This window comes from Hordeum vulgare, chromosome 4H (genome assembly GCF_904849725.1).
Source record: "Hordeum vulgare subsp. vulgare chromosome 4H, MorexV3_pseudomolecules_assembly, whole genome shotgun sequence".
Classification (NCBI taxonomy): Eukaryota; Viridiplantae; Streptophyta; class Magnoliopsida; order Poales; family Poaceae; genus Hordeum; species Hordeum vulgare.
In genome coordinates, this window is record NC_058521.1 from 107,850,168 (window position 1) to 107,870,133 (window position 19,966).

A 19,966-nucleotide genomic window follows, 5' to 3' on the forward strand; every position below is an offset into this window, starting at 1 on the left:
TTTTCGTGTGTTTAAATAATTGTTTGCGCTTCCAAATTTGTTCATGTTTTTTGTAAATTGTTCTCGGTCTCAAAAAAATTCTCAAAATGCAAAAAATCTTCGTGCTTTACAATTTTGTTCAGGCTTTCAAATTTGTTCGGGTTTTTCAAAATTGTTCTCCATTACAATTTTTGTTCTCATGTTTCGAAAAATTTTCCTGCTATAAAAAATTGTTTGCGCTTCCAAATTTCTTCACTTTTCTAAAATTGTACTCAGTCTCTAAATTTGATCTCAAAACTCCAAAAAAGGCCGTGCTTTAAAAATTTGTCCGTGTTTTCATATTTGTTTGGTGTTTTCCAAAAGTGTTCTCCATTTCCAACTTTTGTTCCCAAGATTCAAAAAATATTCGTGCTTTAAAAAATTGTGCACACTTCCAAATTTGTTCATATTTTATGAAAATTGTTCTCGGTTCAAAATTTATTCACAAAATTCAGAAAATCTCCGTGCTTAAATAATTTATTTGCCCTTATTCAGGGTTTTTCAAAATTATTCGCATTTTTTATATTTTATTCTCAAGATTCAAAAAATATTCATGCTTTAAAACATTGTTTACTCTTCCAAACAAATTCAGAAAAATTCAAAATTGCTATTGAAATTCGAAAAATGTTTTTCCTTCAATTAAAAATTGAAAAGGAAAAAGGAAAGAAATATGGAACCAAAAAAAACTAAACAGAGAAGGAGAAAAGTAACTGAAAAACAATAACTGCACCGGCCCAGTCGGGGCTCGCCCTGGGCGTCGCATGCTCTGCCTGCCGCGCAGTGAGCGGCAGGTAGGAGCTCCTCGATCTCGTACTAAGCGGACGGTGGCTCCTATATGGCGCGTAGGGCGCCCCTCAGCGTTGTACCGCGCTTATGGGCCGGCGTATGCGGGGCGTGAGATCCCCAAGTTTTCTTCTCTTTTCTTAATGATTTATGTTTCTTTATATTTATTTTTCAATTTTTACTTTTATTTTATTTCCAATTTTACAAATAATTTTATATTCGTGAATATTTTCTGAAATCATGACATTTCTTAAATTCATGAACAATTTGTATCGTGAAAATATTTTATATAAATTCGTGATTGTTTTAGAACTGTGAACATTTTTTGAAATCGTGAACACTTTTTGTAATGTATGAACACGTTTTTCAAATAGTGAACTTTCTAAAGTCGTTTAAATTCACTTGAACTATGAAGAATTTTTGAAGTCGCATTTTTGGAATTCATGAACATTTTTTTGAAACCACGAACATTGTTATAAATTTGATGAACTGTTTTAATTTTATTGAACAGTATTCACAAATTCCTGATTAAATTTATGAATTTATTAATATGTTTTTTGAAACCGTGAACATTTTTTAGTTCGTGGACATATTTTGAAATCACTTTTAATTCGGAAAACAAATTATGATTTCTTTTTTTTTCAAATGCAATTTTTTAAAAATTTAAGAACTCTCTATAATCACGAATTATTTAAATAGAAAAAAGAACAAAAAGATGGAAATAAAAAATAGAGCACTCTGACATGAGCTGGCCCAAACGGGCACGCTCGGGTGTACGCTACCGCTCCTTCCAGCGCCCCACGCACCCGGTAGGAGGACCATAGTTGCTCCCCATAGAGGTGATTGATCCCTCTATTTTGGTTAGGTGGTGTTTTGGGCTAGGTTTGGAGGGATTAGATGTGTTGCCGAGGGAGAGAGGTTACATTTTGGAATAATACGTTTTACGGGGTTAGCGGTTTCAAACCAAAATAGGGGGTTGGAGCTCAATGTTGTAAAGAGAAGCGTGCAAGTGTGAAAAAAATCTGAAATTAAGGATCTTTGAGGTTATGGATAACTAGTTGAAGAGATAAAGGTTTTTCTTAGGGTTTCCCACAATTTTACGGTTGCTTGGATGTGATGTTGTGTGAATAAGGTCATACATGTTATACTAGTAAAGGTGGTTGTTGTTGGGGAACGTCACATGAGAAACAAAGAAATTCCTACGCACACGCAATATCTATCCATAGTAATGATCATCTACGAGAGGGGAGAGTGAATCTACATACCCTTGTAGATCGCTAAGCAAAAGCATATATAACGCGGTTGATGTAGTGGAACATCTTCGCGATCCAAATCGCAGCCCGTCCCGCGATCTCATCACGATCCGTCCCGCGATCCCATCATGATCCATCCCGATCTAGTGTTGAACGAACGACACCTCCGCTTTCAGCACACGTACAGCTCGATGACGATGTCCACCTTCTTGATCCAGCAAGAGGGGCGAAGAGGTAGATGAGCTCTCCAGCACGGCAACATGGTGGTGGTGGTGATGGAGCTTTTCCAGCAGGGCTTCGCCTAAGCACCGCTGAAACTAGACTAGAGGAGAAACATGTCTAGAGAGAGAGGGTAGCACGTGGCTGAAATTGTGAGTCTCAAAAAACCTCAATACCTCTAGTATATATAGGAGGGAGGGAGGGGAAGAGGCAGCCTCAAACCTTCAAGGTTTGGCTAAAATTGGAGGTGGAGGAGTCCTACTCCAATCCTACTAGGAGTAGGATTCCTCCTTTCCACTTGGAAACCCTTTCCACCTTTTCCACCTTTGGGCTTTTTTGCCTCTCAAACCTCATGGGCCTTAGTGGGAGCTTATGTCACCCACTAGGGGCTGGTTTGTATCCTCCCATAGCCCATAAGGCCCCTCGGGGCGTGACACCCCTCCAGATGGTCCCTGGTACCCTCCCGGCACTCCCGGTACACTACCGATGAGCCCGAAACTTTTCCGATGACCAAAATAGGACTTCATATATATCAATATTTACCTCCAGACCATTTCGGAGCTCCTCGTGATGTCCGGGATCTCATCCGCAACTCCGAACAACTTTTGGTTACCAAACACACATAACTCAACTATACTGAAACGTCACCGAACCTTAAGTGTGCAGACCCTGCGGGTTCGAGAACTATGCACACATGATGGAGACACATATATGGTCAATAACCAATAGAGGGACCTGGATGCCCATATTGTCTCCTACATATTCTACGAAGATCTGTATCGGTTGAACCTCTATGTCAAGGATTCAGTTAATCCCGTATGTTGTTCCCTTTGTCCTTCGGTATGTGACTTGCCCGAGATTTGATCGTCGGTATCTCTATACCTAGTTCAATCACGTTACCGGCAAGTCTCTTTATTCGTTTCGTAATACAAGATCTCATGACTAACTTCTTAGTCACATTGCTTGCAAGGCTTATTGTGATGTTGTATTACCGAGTGGGCCCAGAGATACCTCTCCGTCACACGGAGTGACAAATCCCAGTCTTGATCCATGCCAACCCAACAGACACCTTTGGAGATACTTGTAGATCACCTTTATAGTCACCCAGTTACGTTGCGACGTTCGTTAACCCACAAGGTATTCCTCCGGTGTCTGGGAGTTGCATGATCTCATGGTCATAGGAACAGATACATTTGACATGCAGAAAACAGTAGCAATAAACTGACACAATCAATGCTACGTTCATAGTTTGGGTCTTGTCCATCACATCATTCTCCTAATGATGTGAACCCGTTATAAAGTGACAACACTTGTCTATGGCCAGGAAACCTTGAACATCTTTGATCAATGAGCTAGTCAACTAGAGGCTCACTAGGGACAGTGTTTTGTCTATGTATCCACACATGTATTTGAGTTTCCAATCAATACAATTATAGCATGGATATTATACGATTATCATGAACAAGGAAGTATAATAATAACTAATTTATTATTGACTCTAGGGCATATTTTCAACATTTGTAATACGTTATGTAAAGCTTGACTTCATGTGGCTTTGGAGTGTGTTAGCTCAAAGTTATTCGTAGATGGATCTACGAACTCGGAATAAATAAGCAACAAGTCCCCTTAAAAGAAGTATTGGTCCCTTCTGTGCGAGGAAGACATAGACCATCTCAACTTCGAAATTGAAGCCTCACGAATATCAATTCTTAATTAAGAGGGTGAATATGTACACCCAAATGCAAACATTCCAGCCCCAGAATTACTGTTAAAAAATATAATAAATAATATCCATCGTGCCATCACATAGTGCATGTTAATAAATAAAACATTTCATGAAACTAGACGGGGTTGTCTTCAAGGTGTACTTCGAGAAAGCGTATGATAAAGTTAAATGGTCATCCCTACAACAAGCTTTACATATGAAGGGATTCGATGCCATATGGAGAAAGCATGTTGATTCTTTTGTATAAGGGTCTTCTGCAGGGAGACCCCATGCCCCCTATCCTTTTTAATATAGTTGCGGATGTTGGGGAACGTTGCATGGGAAACAAAACAATTCCAACGCACACGAAGACCTATCATGGTCATGATCATCTACGAGAGGGAGATCGGATCCACATACCCTTGTAGATCGCTAAGCGGAAGCGTTAATAAATGCGGTTGATGTAGTGCTATGTCTTCACGATCCGTCCCACGAACCGTCCCGATCAAGTGCCGAACGGACGTCACTTCCGCGTTTCGCACACATAGCTCAATGACGATCTCCACCTTTTTGATCTAGCAAGAGGGGTTGGAGAGGTAGATGAGTTCTCCAGCATGGCGGCGTGGTGGTGGTGGTGGTGGTGCTATTCCAGTAGGGCTTCGCCTAAGCGCCGCTAAAACTAGAGGAGAAACATATCTAGGGAGAGAGGGCAGGACGTGGCTGTTTTCTGTTGTGTCTAAAACCCTCAAAACCCTTAGTATATATAGGAGGAGAGGAGGGAGAGGGCTACGCCCTAGGGCTGCCTCTTTTTCCCTTGCGAAAGGAGAGAGGAGGAGTCCTACTCCAATCCTATTTGGAGTAGGATTCCTCCTTCCCACTTGGAAACTCTTTCCACCTTGTTTTTTTTCTTCTCAAACCTTATGGGCCTTAGTGGGAACTAATTCCAGCCCACTAGGGGTTGGTTTATATCTTCCCACAGCCCATGAGGCCCCCTGAGGCGTGACACCCTTCCCGATGGTCCCCGTCACCCCTCCCGGCACTCCCGATACACTATCGATGAACCCGAAACTTTTCCGGTGACCAAAATAGGACTTCATATATGTCAATATATCTTTACCTCTGGACCATTCCGGAGCTCCTCGTGATGTCCGGGATATCATCCGGGACTCCGAACAACCTTCGATCACCAACACCTATAACTCAACTATACCGAAACTTCACCGAACCTTAAGTGTGTAGACCCTGCGGGTTCGAAAACTATGCGGACATGACCTGAGACACTCTCCGGTCAATAACCAACAGCGGGACCTGGATGTCGATATTGGTTCCTACATATTCTACGAAGATCTCTATCGGTTGAACCTCTATGTCAAGGATTCATATAATCTCATATACTATTCCCTTTGTCCTTCGGTATGTTACTTGCCCGAGATTCGATCGTCGGTATCTCCATACCTAGTTCAATCTCGTTACCGGCAAGTCTCTTTACTCGTTCATTAATATAAGATCCTGTGACTAACTCCTTAGTCACATTGCTTGCAAGGCTTTTTGTGATGTTGTATTACCGAGTGGGCCCCGAGATACCTCTTCATCACACGGAGTGACAAATCCCAGTCTTGATCCATGCCAACTCAACAGACACCTTTGGAGATACCTACAGCACCTTTATAGTCACCAAGTAACGTTGTGACGTTTGATACACACAAGGTATTCCTCCGGTGTCTGGGAGTTGCATGATCTCATGGCCATAGGAACAGATAAATTGACATGCACAAAAACTGTAGCAATAAACTGACAGGATCATATGTTACGTTTATAGTTTGGGTCTTGTCCATCACATCTCCATCACATCATTCTCCTAATGATGTGAACCCGTTATCAAGTAACAACACTTGTCTATGGCCAGGAAACCTTGACTATCTTTGATCAACGAGCTAGTCAACTAGAGGCTCACTAGGGATAGTGTGTTGTCTATGTATCCACACATGTATTTGAGTTTCCAATCAATACAATTCTAGCATGGATAATAAACGATTATCATGAACAAAGAAATATAATAATAACTAATTTCTTATTGCCTCTAGGGCATATTTCCAACAGTCTCCCACTTTCACTAGAGTCAATAATCTAGTTCACATCACTATGTGATTGTAATGAATCTAACAACCATTCAGTTCTGGGGTATGTCTTTCTTGTGAGAGAGTTTTTTTTAGTCAATGGATGTGAACCTTTCAGATCTGTGTGTGCTTTACAAATCTTTATGTCATCCTATAGATGCTGCTACTACGTGCTATTTGGAAATATTCCAAATGACTGCTCTACTATACGAATCCGGTTTACTACTCAGTCATCCGGATTAGGGTCAAAGCTTGCATCGATGTAACCCTTTACGACGAACTCTTTTATCACCTCCATAATCGAGAAAAAAATCCTTAGTCCACTAGTTACTAAGGATAACTTTGACCGTTGTTCAGTGATTCAATCCTGGATCACTCTTTGTACCCCTTGACAGACTCATGGCAAGGCACACAGCACGTGCGGTACACAACATGGCATACTTTAGAGCCTACGGCTAAGGCATAGGGGACGCCATTCGTCCTTTCTCTTTCTTCTATCGTGGTTAGATTTTGAGTCTTACTCAAATTTGCCCCTTACAACACAACCAAGAACCCCTTCTTTGTCGATCTATTTTGAACTCCTTCAAAAACTTGTCAAGGCATGCATTTTATTGAAAGTTTTATCAAACGTCTTGATCTATCTCTATAGATCTTGATGCTCAATGTTCAAGTAGCTCAATCGAGGTTTTCCTTTGGAAAACACTTTTCAAACAACCCTATATGCTTTCCAGAAATTCTACATCATTTCCGATCAACAATATGTCAACCACATATACTCATCAGAAATTCTATAGTGCTCCCACTTACTTTCTTGGAAATACAAGTTTCTCACAAACTTTGTATAAACCCAAAAGCTTTGATCATCACATCAAAGCGCATATCCAACTCCGAGATGCTTACTCCAGTCCTTTAGAAGGATTGCTGGAGCTTGCATACTTGTTAGCATCCATAGGATCGACAAAACCTTCTGGTTGTATCACATACAACCTTTTCTCAAGGAAACTGTCGAGGAAACAATATTTTGACATCCATCTGCAAGATGCAGCAACTGCTAACATAATCCCAACAGACTTTTAGCATCCCTACGAGTGAGAAAGTATCATCGCAGTCAACTCCTTGAACTTGCTGGAAACCTCTTTGCAACAAGTCAAGCTTTCTTAAATGGTGAATTGTCACCATCACCGTCTGTCTTCCTTTTAAAGATCCATTTGTACTTAACAGTCTTACGACCATCAAGTAGCTCTTCCAAAGTCCACACTTTGTTTTCATACATGGATCCTCTCTCGGATTTCATGGCCTCTAGCCATTTGTCGGAATCCGGGCCCACCATCGCTTCTTCATAGCTCGTAGGTTCATTGTTGTTCAACAACATGACCTCCAAGACAGGGTTACTGTACCACTCTGGAGCAGTACGTGACATTGTCGACCTACGAGGTTTGTTGTAATTCGATCTGAAGTTTCATGATCACTATCATTAACTTCCACTTCAATTGGTGTAGGCGCCACAGGAACAACTTCCTGCGCCCTGCTACACACTGGTTGAAGTGACGGTTCAGTAACTTCATCAAGTTTCCACCATCCTCCCACTCAATTCTTTCGAGAGAAACTTTTCCTCGAGAAAGGACCCGTTTCTAGAAACAACCACTTTGCTTCCGGATCTCAGATAGGAGGTATACCCCACTATTTTGGGTGTCCTATGAAGATGCATTTATCCGCTTTGGGTTCGAGCTTATCATGCTGAAACTTTTCCACATAAGCATCGCAGCCCCAAACTTTTAAGAAACGATAGCTTAGGTTTCTCCAAACCATAGTTCATACGGTGTCATCTCAACGGAAATACGTGGTGCCCTATTTAAAGTGAATGCGGTTGTCTCTAATGCATAACCCATAAATTATAGTGGTAATTCTATAAGAGACATCATAGTATGCACCATATCAAATAGGGCGCGGCTATGACGTTCGGACACACCATCACACTATGGTGTTCTAGGTGGCATGAGATGTGAAACAATTTTCACATTTGTCTTAATTGTGTAGCAAACTCGCAACTCAGATATTCATCTCTATGATCATATCGCAGACATGTTACCCTCTTGTCACGACGATCTTCAACGTCACTCTCAAACTACTTTGAACCTTTCAATAATTCAGACGTGTGTTTCATCAAGCAAATACACTAGTATCTACTCAAATCATCTGTGAAGTAAGAACATAACGATATCCACTGCGTGCCTCAGCACTCATTGGACTGCATACATCCAAATGTATTATTTCCAATAAGTTACTTTCTAGTTCCATATCACTTGAAAATGAGGTCTTCACTCATCTTGCCCATGTGGTATGATTTGCATGTCTCGGATAATTCAAAATCAAGTGAGTCCAAACGATCCATCTGCATGGAGTTTCTTCATGCGTTTATACCAATAGGCATGGTCTGCATGTCTCAAACGTTTTCAAAATGATTGCGTACCAAGATCCATCCGCATGGAGCTTCTTCATGCATTTTATACCAAATGAATCAAGCGACAGTGCCACAAGTAAGTAGTACTATCATTACTACTTTGTATCTTTTGGCATCAATATTATGAATATGTGTATCACTATAATCGAGATTCAATAAACCATTGAACTTATTTATTCAAGCAAATAGAATAACCATTATTCTCTTTAAATGAATAATCGTATTGCAATATACACGATCTTATCATATTCATGCTCAACGCAAGCACCAAATAACAATTATTTAGGTTTAACACTAATCCCGATGGTAGAGGGAGTGTGCAATCTTTGATCACATCAACTTTGGAAACACTTCCAACACATATCGTCACCTCGCCTTTAGCTAGTCTCCGTTTATTCCGTAGCTTTTATTTCAAGTTACTAACACTTAGCAACTGAACCGGTATCTAATACACTCGTGCTACTAGGAGTACTAGTAAAGTACACATCAATATCATGTATATCAAATACACTTGTGTCGACTTTGCCAGCCTTCTCATCTACCAAGTATCTAGGGTAGTTCCGCCTCAGTGACCATTCCCCTCATAACAGAAGCACTTAGTCTCGGGTTTGGGTTCAACCTTGGGTTTCTTCATTAGAGAAGCAACTGGTTTGCCGTTTCATGAAGTATCCCTTCTAGCCCTTGCCCTTCTTGAAACTAGTGGTTTTACTAACCATCAACAATTGATGCTCCTACTTGATTTCTACTTTCGAAGTGTCAAACATTGTGAATCGCTCAAGGATCATCATATCTATCCTTGATATTTTATAGTTCATTACAAAGCTCTAGTATCTTGGTGGCAATGACTTTGGAGAACCATCACTATCTCATCTGAAAGATCAACTCCCACTCAATTCAAGCGATTGTAGCACTCAGACAATCTGCACACATGCTCAACGATTGAGCTTTTCTCCCTTACTTTGTAGACAAAGAATGTTGTCGGAGGTCTCATACCCCTCAGCAAGGGAACGAGCATGAAATCCTAATTTCATCTCTTGGAACATCTCATATGTTCCGTGACGTTCAAAACGTCTCCGGTGCCTTAATTCAAAGCCGTTTAAGCATTATGCACTGAACTATCACGTAGTCATTAAAGAACGTGTATGTCAGATGTTTGCAACATCCACAGACGACGCTCGAGGTTCCGCACATCGAGCGGTGCATTAAAGACATAAGCCTTCTGTGCAGCAATGAGGACAATCCTTAGTTTACAAACCCAGTCCGCATTGTTTCTACTATCAACTTTCAACTAAATTTTGTCTAGGAACATATCTAAAATAGTAGAGCTACAAGGCAAGCTACAACATAATTTGCAAAGACCTTTTTGACTATGTTCATGATAATTAGTTCAATTAATCATATTACTTAAGAACTCCCACTCAAATAGACATCCCTCTAGTCATTCGAGTGGCGCATGATCCAAATCCACTAACTCAAGTCCGATCATCACGTGAGTTGAGTTTTAGCTTCAATGGTGAACATCTCCATGTTGATCATATCAACTATATGATACATGCTCGACCTTTCGGTCTCTTGTGTTCCGAGGCCACGTCTGTACATGCTAGGCTCGTCAAGTTTAACCCGAGTGTTCCGTGTGTGCAACTGTTTTGCATCCGTTGTATGTGAACGTTGAGTCTATCACACCCGATCATCACGTGGTGTCTCGAAACGACGAACTGTCGCAATGGTGCACAGTCGGGGAGAACATAATTTTATCTTGAAATTTTAGTGAGGGATCACCTTATAATGCTACCGTCGTTCTAAGCAAAATAAGGTGCATAAAAGGATTAACATCACATGCAAACCATAAGTGACATGATATGGCCATGATCTTGTGCTTCTTGATCTCCATCACCAAAGCACCGGCATGATCTTCATTGTCACCGGCACCACACCATGGTCTCCATCATCATGATCTCCATCATTGTGCCTCCATCGAGGTTGTCGTGCTATCTATGCTATTACTACTAAAGCTACAACCTAGCAATATAGTAAACGCATCTGCAAGCACAAACGTTAGTTTAAAGACAACCCTATGGCTCCTGCCGGTTGCCGTAGCATCGACGTGCAAGTCGATATTTAACTATTACAACATGATCATCTCATACATCCAATATATCATATCATGTCATTGGCCATATCACATCACATGCATACCCTGCAAAAACAAGTTATACATCCTCTAATTTGTTGTTGCATATTTTACGTGGCTGCTATGGGTATCTAGTATGACCGCATCTTACTTACGCAAAACCACAACGGTGATATGCAATTTTCTATTTAACCTTCTCCAAGGACCGCATCGGTCAAATCCGATTCAACTAAAGTTGAAGAAACATGCACCCGTCAGTCATCTTTATGCAACAAGTTGCATGTTAGTTGATGAAACCAGTCTCTCATAAGCGTACGAGTAAGGTTGGTCCGGGCTGCTTCAATCCAACAATACCACTGAATCAAGAAAAGACGAAGGAGGGCAGCAAAAAGAACATCAACGCCCACAAACTCTTTTGTGTTCTACTCGAGATATCATCTACGCATGAACCCAGCTCATGATGCCACTGTTGGGGAACGTTGCATGGGAAACAAAAAATTTCCTACGCACACGAAGACCTATCATGGTGATGACCATCTAAGAGAGGGAGATCGGATCCACATACCCTTGTAGATTGCTAAGCGGAAGCGTTAATAAACGCGGTTGATGTAGTGGTACGTCTTCACGATCCGTCCCACGAACCGTCCCGATCAAGTGTCGAACGGACGGCACCTCCATGTTCCGCACACGTAGCTCGATGACGATCTCCACCTTCTTGATCCAACAAGAGGGGGCGGAGAGGTAGATGAGTTCTCCAGCACGGTGGCATGGTGGTGGTGGTGGTGGTGCTATTCCAGCACGGCGTCGCCTAAGCACCGCTGAAACTAGAGGAGAAACAAATCTAGGGAGAGAGGGCATCACGTGGCTATTTTCTATTGTGTCTAAAACCCTCAAAACCCTTAGTATATATAGGAGGAGAGGAAGGAGAGGGCTACGCCCTAGGGCTGCCTCTTTTTCCCTTGCGCAAGGAGAGAGGAGGAGTCCTACTCCAATCCTATTTGGAGTAGGATTCCTCCTTCCCACTTGGAAACTCTTTCCACATTGTTTGTTTTCTTCTCAAACCTTATGGGCCTTAGTGGGAACTAATTCCAGCCCACTAGGGGCTGGTTTATCTCTTCCCACAGCCCAAGAGGCCCCTTGGGGCGTGACACCCCTCCCGATGGTCCCCGGCACCCCTCCCGGCACTCTCAGTACACTATCGATGAGCCCGAAACTTTTCCGGTGACCAAAACATGACTTCTTATATATCAATCTTTACCTTCGGACCATTCTAGAGATCCTCATGATGTCCGGGATATCATCCGGGACTCCGAACAACCTTCGGTCACCAACACCTATAACTCAACTATACCGAAACGTCACCGAACCTTAAGTGTGCAGACCCCGCGGGTTCGAGAACTATGCAGACATGACCTGAGACACTCTCCGGTCAATAACCAATAGCAGGGCCTGGATGTCCATATTGGTTCCTACATATTCCACGAAGATCTCTATCAGTTGAACCTCTATGTCAAGGATTCATATAATCTCGTATACTCCCTTTGTCCTTCGGTATGTTACTTGCCCGAGATTCGATCATCGGTATCTCCATACCTAGTTCAATCTCGTTACCGACAAGTCTCTTTACTCGTTCCGTAATACAAGATCACGTGACTAACTCCTTAGTGACATTGCTTGCAAGGCTTGTTGTGATGTTGTATTACCGAGTGGGCCCCGAGATACCTCTCCGTTACACGGAGTGATGAATCCCATTCTTGATCCATGCCAACTCAATAGACACCTTTGGAGATACCTGTAGAGCACCTTTATAGTCACACAGTAACGTTCCGACGTTTGATACACACAAGGTATTCCTCCGGTGTCTGGGAGTTGCACGATCTCATGGTCATAGGAACAGATAAATTGACATGCAGAAAAACAGTAGCAGTAAACTGACACGGTCATATGCTACGTTTATAGTTTGGGTCTTGTCCATCATATCATTCTCCTAATGATGTGATCTCATTGTCAAGTAACAACACTTGTCTATGGCGAGGAAACCTTGACTATCTTTGATCAACGAGCTAGTCAACTAGAGGATCACTAAGGACAGTGTGTTATCTATGTATCCACACATGTATTTGAGTTTCCAATCAATACAATTCTAGCATGGATAACAAACGATTATCGTGAACAAAGAAATATAATAATAACTAATTTATTATTGCCTCTAGGGCATATTTCCAACAGCGGATACGTTGGCAATTCTCATAGGAAGGGCTAAAGAGGAATGCCAGGTAGGCGGACTAGTAACACATCTAGTGGATGGTGGTGTGTCCATATTGCAATATGCAGATGACGGGATTTGTTTATGGAACATGATTTAGCAAAGGAAAGAAATATGAAACTAGACATTTGCTTATTCGAATAGTTGTCGGGCTTGAAAATAAATTTTCATAAGAGTGAACTATTCCGTTTTGAGAGAGCCAAAGATGAGCAAGAGGCTTATAAACAACTTTTCACATGTGAAGTTGGGAGCCTACCGTTCAGCTATCTAGGCATACCAATTCACCACCGCAAGCTGTCTAACAAAGAGTGGAAATGTATCGAGGATCATTTCGAGAAAAACTAAGTTGTCACAGCCAGACCCATTGATTCACCCTTTTGGAAAGGTTTGATGAGAGTGAAAGCGGCATTCTTCCATAGAACTAAGTTTATTACTGGAAATGGTGAGTCGACGAGATTCTAGGAGGATACATGGTTGGGGGAGACGCCACTAGCGACATAATATCCTTCTCTATATAATATTGTGCAGCGGAAGGAGGTGTACGTTGTCATAATATTAAAGTCTATTTCTCTAAATATACAATTCCGACGAGTTATGGTTGGTCATCCTTGGGAAGCTTGGCTACACCTAGTTAGAAGGCTCATGGATTTTCATTTATCGGATGAGTCCGACAAGCTTCATTGGAAGTTAACCAATAGTGGCATATTTTCAGTGAAATCAAGGTACTTGAACCTTATTGATATTGGACCTATTCCCGGATCGATTCATATTTCAAAGATAAAAGTACCCTTACAAATCAAAGTCTTCATGTGGTTTGTTCATAAAGAGGTGATTTTTACTACAGATAATTTGACAAAGCGTAATTGAAAGGATAGCAAAAGATGTAGCTTTTGTGACCAGGATGAGACTATCAAACACATCTTTCTTCGATGTCCGTTGGCCCATTTTTTATGGAGATCTGTGCACGTATCCTTTAACATCGTATCTTCTCATAGTATTGCAACGTTGTTTGGGACGCGGCTAAATGGAGTTGAGATAAATACTGTCACACACATTTGTATAGGCGTATGCGTTTTACTTTGGGCTATATGAAATGGCAGGAATGACGTGGTTTTAAGAGACAAACACATATATTTTTTTACAGGTTATCTACAGGGCAACTACACCGATCCGTACATGGTGGTTACCCACCTTTATTGGATTTGCCCGGTAGGAGATGGTAGCTCGGAATATCTGCAATCGGTTTGGATGTCGGTCGAGTAATAGGATAGGTGGTTAGGCATATAGTCCTATTTTCATCGGTTGTGACATTTTTTATCGATATTTTTACATTTGTATGTAAGCTTGTTTGGAAGCACACATAACTTTTTGCTTAATTTAATAAAGAGGCCGCATGCATCTTATTAATGCAGACGCCGGAGGTAATCCTCATTTTCTAAAGAATGTAAAGAAAATACAAACGTCGGGTTGGCATTTCTAAAATGCAGTTTTGCGCTGTTTTGAAGAAACACGAAGTGCACAAGTTGTAAGCCAGGTACGTCGTATGAAGACTAGAACAGGCAGCTTCAGGGTCAAACCTTAGCTTAAAAAGGTGTAAATTAGCTGTTCAGAACCCCGGGTACTCTGGTCAACGCAAACAATGGAACGAACAGTGCAAGTTGCAAACCATCCGAACGCCTAACTTCTGAAAAGAAATATTGTCAGGCAGAGTGCATCTTCACCTGTAACTTTTGCTTCTCGGTCGATCCCATTTCTCACCTACCAAGTGCTCCAATAGGAGTACCAACCAGCCTAGTACTAGTGTGGCATACACGGCACAATGTTTTTCTTCTTCCAAACCTGAATTGTCACGCCATGCATGCTGCTCTTGCAAGATTGAATTGAATGCATCAGCTTAATGGGCAGATCCCAAGAACTCGGTTATTTTCACGCCCGTTGTATGTGAGATGTACTAATGTTGTGGAGACTTATCCTCCTGTGTTGTAAATATAGTGCAGAGAAATCTCGACTCAAAAAATAGAGTAGTGCCGGTCCTTAGGTGAGCCCACGCATGCTGAACATGTCACGGGGAGAAGGATCCTATGCCTCCTTCCATTCTCTCTCCTTAATGAAGTGGCAGATCTTGTCCCAACGTAACACATTGGATATGCTTCACCATTAGTGACTGTATTCTCTTTAAGTATCCGTCTCAGAAAGAAATCTTATGCCTTTAGGTCATCTTAGAGAAAATCTATAACAGTAGTCATGTGTGCCTCATTGCTATAATAATCACTCGTTTGGTGATTTGAGATTAAACAAACGTCGGCCCGATAGCCGCAATTTATGAAGGCCACTTCAAATTGATGAGGTAAGCCTCCATATTAAAGGTTGTGGGTGTTGCTTTGGAGTGTGCTTCACCGTCAAGCAACCGCAAGAGAGAGAAGTTGCATCCCTTTACTCATCCTCCCATGTGGCCCGTTGTCTCTCTTTGCCAATGGTGCAAACAACCATACATTCATCTCAGCAGGAAATGGGCCTCATGTCATGTTTTCCTGCTGCCCACAGCTCCACTTTCATCTTTGCCTCCCCTTTCCCCGTCCTCACCATGCCATTTCACTCGTGGCTGGACTGGATGCCACTCTCATCGAAGGAGGAACATGTGATGGACGAGGAAGCGGGGAAGGATGCCATCAGAATCGATAGGGAGGAGGAGTCACATCGCCATGACGGACTAGAGGCCACATAGGAGGATCCGAGTGTCGCTGTCAAAACTGTCGGTCTCGAGTAGGGGGACCCGAGCTATGGACCTTGGATCAATGGGTTACAGGGCACGAAGAAGACAATGTTTATTCAGGTTCGGGTCCTCTTGAGAAGGTAAAACCCTACGTCTTGCTTGATTATATTGATGTGTATGAGGAATACAGAGTTGTTCTATCTCGAGATCGTATGAGCTAGAATCCTAGATGAGTCAACTTGTCTATGCGGATGAAACCCTCTCGTTTATATAAGCACCAGGGGTTCCTAGGGTTACATACAACCGACCTCCAGCCGGGGACAGATGCGTCGATCTAGCCTACTCAACTTGGACAACACGCCAGTCTTCGGAGCTTTCCTTCTTGAACACGAGGTCATCGCGCAGTCCAGTCTTTAATAATACGACCCATTAGGCCGCCCTCTAAGAGATGGTCCGATCATCTGAGGACCCCTTAGTCCAGGACTCCCTCAGTAGCCCCCGAACTAGCATCCAACACCGATGTACATGGTCTTTGGCAGCTCCTTATATCCAGAGTAATCGGCTTGCGAGATGAGTTCCTCTATCCCTTCTGATTTGTAGAATGACGATCTAGTCATTGGCCAGTTCTTGATTATCAAAGCGTCGTAGGGCCCACGACCTCTAACCTTTCCGCTCGAAGATCGATAGCAGCACTCGATTCCTGTGCGCATTAATAAAGATAAGCAATCAAACAGTCCCTCACGGATTCGCTTCTTGCAACCAAAGGATAAAAACACTCTTTATAAACATATCAAATCTGTCCTTGGGTGACAATCACCCTTCAAGCACCACCAAGAAACCTAAAGCTTCAGCGCCCAGAGCTATGGCAGGTTCCTCCTCGCGACCCTTTGGCCCCCTCCCAGGAGACTGGGCAAGTTGCTCTATTTTCGTGCTCTAGTTGCGCAACCTCAAAGTATAGGGGTATAGTCCCACGTCGGATCTTGCGCTCACTCGCGCTGGATTGACCTCTGCAAATTGCGAGGCCTTCACAGAAAATTTCCCTACCGCGCAAAAGGGTGAAAGGATCTACTTCGTCTCTTTCCTACTACGAGGTATGGGCTTTCCGGTCCACCCCTTCCTGAGGGGCTTAATGGAATTATACGGGCTACAACTTCATAACCTCACCCCTAGCTCAATCCTTCACATCTCGGGCTTCGTAGCCCTGTGCGAGATGTTCTTGGGCTGCGAGCCCCACTTCAACCTACGGAGAAAATACTTCTACCTCGTTCCCCGAACTAGGGGAACGGCAATTTGGGAAGTGGGAGGAGCCGAAGTGTGGCGTATAGCCGATACCGGATACCCGGTCAGGACTACAAAGAAGGAAGCTAATGAGTGGTCTTCGGAATGGTTTTATATTGAGGACATTCCCTTATTCGATCCAATTCGGAGGGGTCTTCCGAATTCTCTGAGGTCCCCTTAAAGAAACGGTTTAGCTCGCGGCCGGCGAGTTCCTCCCAAGAAGAGAGCTTCGAAGTAAAACGCTTAGCCACCAACGTGAGGTTACTTCCTCACAGTGGGCTGACCATCATCAAGGTGATGGTTGCAGTAATTACCCGGTGCGTCCAACCACTCCAACAACACACGCATCCCTTGTGGCTCTACAATAGGACAAGCGACACTACCCGTTCCAGACGACAGGGACCAGACAATCAAGAAGCTTTAGCACTTATTTTGGCCGACCTCTTCAAGGGGGGAAAAGAAGATTTTGCCCGCCTCAACATCAGGAACGACTTCTCGACATATAATCCCATCGAATGGGTAAGTCCAATCACGTTCTCACAGTCCGGATGCTTATGCTTGATTTTACCGATCAATAACCCCTTGTTCTCCTTAACAAACTTGGAGGCGCTGGATTGAGACGGTCAACTGTCCCGCCCCTCAGCCCAAGAATTACTCATGTGACGATGACCCCAGATTCCATGAGGATCCGGAGATTTCAATTGGTTTGAGGATGGATTATTTTATCAAGAAAGCGTTGATAAACTCAAGGCGGCCCTTTAGGCCGACAACCCTAGACCTCTCCCACCTTATGTAGCGAACAAAAGGAAAACCAACACTCGAAGAGGGGCATACCTTCTGTCGTCCCAAATGTTCCTGATTCCAACCCCAAGGGTCGTCGGTCCACGCGTCGAACTTCGTACCGAGCTATACCGGCTGGGGCTGCATCGAACAACAACAGGATTCCAAGATAGGGGGTAACGGCGGAAAATATGTCGGCCGCCCCTTCTACCAAAAGGTATACATATCAACCGCTCCCCTTTTATAGTAATGATTGCCTTGAATGTTAATGGACCTTAACTGAAATGTTCAGGAGATGTGTGCAACCTTCTTCATCCGAAGACACTGCAAAAGTGTCCAACAGTCACCGAAATCCAAGGTATTCGGCTAACGCGAGAATTCCGAATACGGACCCACTCCCTTACGGCACCGAGGAATTTTCGGCAACTAATTTCGAAGCTGAAAGCTTGATGAATCATCGGCAGCGAAATGAGCCCTTGTGTCACCCTATTTTTTCTGAACAAGAGGTTAACGCTCTCATCTCAGCACATGCATACCTTGGGGCCGCGAGAGCCGGACTCTAGGAAACGGCCAAGCTAATGTCTTCCCATCTGTAGGTAAGTGATCGGTTTTTGATAACCGAACATAAGTTCGGACCCAGTAGCCCCCGATCCTTAATTTGGTCGGGACGACCGAGTTAAGGGTTGAGACAATAATTTTCCACCATGCAGGCTCTAAAGCATGAGAACGAAAAACTGGCCAAAGATTACGAGTTAAGCTAGGCCGAATTGCAAGCGAGTAGGACCGAACTCAAGGAGGTGAAATAATTCACCAGAGAAGCACGCAGTGAGTAAAATTATTTTAAATGTGTTGAATTTAATGGGATTTCCTTTATAACAAAGAACTTTGCCATAGCAGGCGAATCTATAGGCCAATTGCAAAAACATTTAGATGCATCCCGAGATTCTCAAAGGTATGCTGAATCCCAGCTTGAAGTTGCTCATCACGTATTAAAGCGATGTCGTGAGGAAAATAACCAACTCAAGGAGGAGAATAAATGACAAATCGAAGAAACTGAGAATTTCAAAACTCAATTGGTGCAAAACCATGAAGAGAATCAGAAATTAAAGGGCAGCATATTTTGTAAGCAAAATCCCAACCTATAATGTGATAAATCAATTATTATTGCGTTGATCATAAAAATGTGCAATTCCCTTTGATCAGATCACTTGACTGGATGTCCCGAGGAAGAAGTTAGCTCTTTCGGAGGGGGCCTATGTGACAGCCCGATGCCGGCGTTCCAGAAGATTCCCCCTTTATTCCGTTTTCGTCGTGTGTCTATTTTATTTCGTCGCATCATCATCGCATCATGCACATCATCTGCATTCCATCGGCATCTCCGTGCTGCCATCTTTCAAAACTTGCATCCGTGTTAGTTGCCGGTTCTCGTCGTTGTTCGTTCTGAGCCCGTTCACACACGCACGTGCCCGCGGCTTCGTCAAAACCCTGTTTTAAAAGTGTGTTGAAAACTTTCTCTGATCGGGGTGAAAATTGGCACGCGGTCGTGATTAAATATAGGTAGGCCGCCTGTCAGGTTTCGTCATAATCGGAGACCGTGTGGTACCCGAACGGTCGACCGTAGCGGCATCGTATTCGGTCTACCGTCGGACGTCTTTCGGTGTGTTATAAATCGTTGCTGCGCCGCCCGTTCTCCCTCTCGTCTCTGGTTATCCCCTCTACACGACCGCGTACCCATACCCACGTTCGGAATCGTCCGAATCCGACCGCACGGTTGGATTCGGAACGAAATTCCGGCTAACCTAGCCTCCCCTTTGCCTATATATAGACCCCCGGGTTTATTTTAGACAGCCTCCACCCTCTCCACCTCGAAATCCGTGCAACCCTCAAACCCTAGCCGCCATCTCCACCCACAGCCTCTCTCCTCCCCTCCTCCCGCGGGCCCGCCAGGCCCAGATCTGGCCCGGCCGAGCCCATCGTGCCGCCGCCGCCTCGCACAGCCTGCCCGATCTCCTGTCCCGTGCGCAGCCGAAGCCGCCTCGCCTCCGGCCTTAGATCGCGCCGCCGCCATGGACCTCGCCGCCTCATGCGCCGCCACCGCAGCTCCTCCCCGCTGGTCGTCGGTCGCCGTCGGCATCGCCGGCCCCGCCGTCGTGAAGCTCCCCGAGCCGCCTCCAGCACCCTTCCCGTCGCCCGTTGCCCTCCCGTCGCCGCCGGACTTGCCGTCGCCAGATCCGGGCCGGCC